We start from the raw sequence: 3,705 nt of genomic DNA, 5'->3' as shown, positions 1-3,705 counted from the left end.
TAGGTGGGCCATACTAATTAATCGTGAGCTGAGCTAAATTATGCCTGGGTGGGTTGCTAACCAGATAAAAGGAGGTCTGTTTAACGGTAAAAGCTACAGGATATGTTACTATACAAAACAGTTAACCTACATGATCTGCTACTATACAAAAGAAGGTTGGGTACTAGTCTATTCAATTTATTTTGGATGGTCACTATTCTCTCATTTAGTATTCATTTTAATTCTATTTTCTATTTCTTTAAAATTAAATTCACAAAACAAGACCCACATCATATTGGACCGGCCGTCCAGTTTTTTTTGACGGGCGACGAACCCCGCAGACCGGCCATCCACCGCACACGCCATCTATTGGAACCGCACAGCAGCAGTTTTGACGACGGCGGGCTCCTCTCCATCGCCGTGCAGAGGGCGCGCGTCTCCGTCGAGTGCCTGCACCCCGGCGTGCGCCTCCGCGCGGTCAAGTCCGGTCGCTACGAGAGCCACGTCGACGCGGAGGGCCACACTGCCACGGTGGACGTCGGCGAGCTCTACGCCGACGAGGAGCGGCGCTTCCTCCTATTCCTCGACGTGCCTAGAGCCAGCGCCACCGTCGACGCCACCGAATTAGCGGAGACAACAAGAGTTGGTTTCCCTGGAGGACAGCTCGCCAAGATATATGGAAGAAGTGCAGGGCCATATTTGTTTTAGCTAATTGGCTTTAGCTAACACCAAGTGAAATAAAATACAACTCTATGTGTTTTTTTCACGTATAATTTGAATACGTCTTAGCTAACACATCTTGGCACTGGTTAAAAGCAAGCACTTTATAATCTGAATACAAATATTTCGTGACAGACATGGTATTAAATACAAACCTATTGCTATTTGAATACAATGATTTTGTGATTGCCAGCTCATATTGAAATTATTGTGACACGACATGTCCAACATATAAGAAGCTCCACTGAGAAATTTTGAGCATTCAACAGTTGAAGATCGCAAAATCAAAGTGTCCACGAGCATTGTACTGGGAAGGACTCCAGGAGGGTGCTCCACAGTCCACACGCCGAACAAGAGGATGGCAAAGGACCTGGTAGCGAAGCCTCGACAGGTCGACATATTAGCCAAGATGGATGTAGGTAAAGATCAGGACGAGCTGTTCTTAGCTTGCTGGCATGCTTGCTCATATCCTCCATCAGGCACGAGTACTTACATCTAAGATGCAGCAGCACATGTGCACCCAAATAAATCTGAAAAAGAAAAGTATATAAAATAATCAAAAACTCCATTGATGATTAGTCAGACTTGTGATAGTAGATTATTTTAATATATGTACGATTGCATATAAGACATATAAGCTGGTCCATTTGACATAACGAAATTAGAAAAGTTTCAAATATCAGAAAGGTTTATGAATCACTGTGACATATAGTGGCAACTATAGCTAACCTAAACTAAAAATGGAGCAGACATGCATTTCCACATACGAATCTTACAGCTGAAAATGGAGTAAGTAAAAAAAAAATCAGTCCTACTTTATATTATCCATTGTCCATTTTGCACTTCAACTGGTCGGAAACAAAAAACAGAGCATCAAGAACACCAGATCAAAAAATGCATACTGTCCTTCCTGGAAAGCAAACATTAGTGCTTCTAGTTCAAAATAAAGCTTTGTGTGCTTCTATTAGCATATTTTCTGATTAGCACCTCAAATTAAAAATTAGAGAAAAATGATCGATCGTCTCGAAAAATGACAGGAGCGTGGATGTGCATTACACCAAGTGCCAAATTTCACTTAATGATACTGGCATCGATCTGAATGGAGAATTCTACATTTTAGGGGTACATATGGTCCCATTCCGAATCTAATACTCAATCTCAAATCAGTTGCAAATCTAATGGCTTATTATAATAAGCTTAATCCTGTGTAGTGAGCTCATAGTTCGCAACCATGTGAAAAAAACGGTTCAGTTCAATGCGGTGGCTTACATTATGCCTGTGCGGTTGGATCGCCTATCGCAATAAGCTGCTGCAACCATGCTGACCACTGGTTGCTGCCATGACCTTCACGTCATATGTCAGCAGCTTGACCGAGCTCCTGCAGTCCAGCTGTAACTGAAAATGCAAATAAAACATGGTCATTTTAAATCTGCCAATATGATCATACGAAACTATGACACTGCATCCGAACTTTCTAGGTAAGAGTAGATTATGAACGAGCAAATGTGACAAAGATGAGCTTCCTAAAGTACACATCTCTGAGCATATATGATCTGCACATTGAATCTTTGAACAATTATACATTGTCAGACTAATAGCATGCTCAAATTGTGGGACTGAGATGCATCAGGCTCCAATTTACTGAGGACGACAAAATAAACTGAGTGCAACTATATATATCAAAGATACAAGTTAGTAATTAATTCATTGATAAATCGGCAAAGAGATACACGCTATTCGCCAAATAAATGTATCTCTCCGTCAAACACAACTTAATGACCAAAGCATGCCAGCCATCTCTCGATCAACAAATCAAGCAAACCAGCCGCTTGACAGTAGGATTGAAAATAAAACTTGTAAAATGAAAGAACATGATGGACTTAGTCTCTTTTATACCTGAAATTCCACATCCGCGTCTATCGATGCCACCACAGAATCTTGGTGCCGACTGCCGAACCTGGAGAGGAATAATGGGTCGGTGAGATCGATGGATAAGATGCTGATCTCGAGATGAGCATCTGCGGGGAGGTTGTCGAGCAGAAAGTCAACCAGCAAGGCGTTGGAGACGGACGGTGGGAGGAGGAAGGCTAGGAGGAGTGATCTGCCGAGGCGCGTGAGCTCAACCATAGGCAGGATACATACGACGGCTGGCCACAGATAAAGAAGGCGACTCCATTGGAGGGCGTGGAGGAGATCAAATCAGGATCATCTCTTGCTGGGTTGGGAATTCAAATAGGGGCGGAGCTCACCGATGGCGAAGACAAGCGGAATCTGCAACAGCTCCGTTCTTCACGCAACGGAGTCCTTCCAATGCTGGCTTGCACGCTGGCGGCGTTGGGGTGCAGGGAATCGGATGGCCGAGGGCATGAGGGGCACCTTGCGCCGGCAGCGATGCGTCACGGTCGGGGTCGGCAGAGCGAGGGCGGCGACTACGGAACTGGCAATGCCAGGAACTGAATGGACCGAGGACACACGATCTAGATTAGTTCGGAAACGTGGGATTGACCGGGAAAAAAGGAGCCAGAAAAAATCGGAAGGAAAAACCAGCGGAAAGCGGTGCGAGCAGCTCGGTGGAAGAGGTCTCGGGTACGGAAGAGCTTATTCTGTGCCCAGGGTACCATACAGTGTTACTATATATATTGAAGCTATTTTATTTGTTCCATCAACTTATATGAAATGGTACTGACAACTTATGTGTAAACTTAATGGCGAATCTTTTACATACCTTGATATTAGACGTGATATATAAATATTAATATAATGCATCTATGTATGTCACATGTTATCTACATTAGTTGACAAAATATAAAGTTCAAGCTGATGCAATATATCGACATAAGTTGACACCAAACAAGCACACAATACTTTTTTTAATAGAAATAGATGATGACGATGTCTTTTTGATATATATGGAACCTATCAATGAATAAGTTGTCACCCATCTATACACAAGTTGCTACTAGTACATACGACAAGTTGCCGGTACATATAAAACAATCTTCAAAT

General features: G+C 43.0%; 1 long non-coding RNA gene across 1 annotated transcript; it reads right to left on the bottom strand.

The window, feature by feature from the left end:
- Positions 1-785: 785 nt before the first annotated feature.
- LOC101760944 lies at positions 786-3,274 on the bottom strand. The gene is made up of 5 exons (XR_214981.3): positions 2,949-3,274; positions 2,749-2,846; positions 2,596-2,656; positions 1,969-2,094; positions 786-1,229 (listed from the first exon to the last, which is right to left on the bottom strand). It is a non-coding gene; the product is annotated as an uncharacterized LOC101760944 (long non-coding RNA).
- Between the last annotated feature and the right edge of the window lie 431 nt (positions 3,275-3,705).

This window comes from Setaria italica, chromosome III (assembly GCF_000263155.2).
Source record: "Setaria italica strain Yugu1 chromosome III, Setaria_italica_v2.0, whole genome shotgun sequence".
NCBI lineage: Eukaryota > Viridiplantae > Streptophyta > Magnoliopsida > Poales > Poaceae > Setaria > Setaria italica.
The sequence above is the reverse complement of the archived record's forward strand: the minus strand, read 5'-3'. Positions and strand labels throughout refer to the sequence as shown.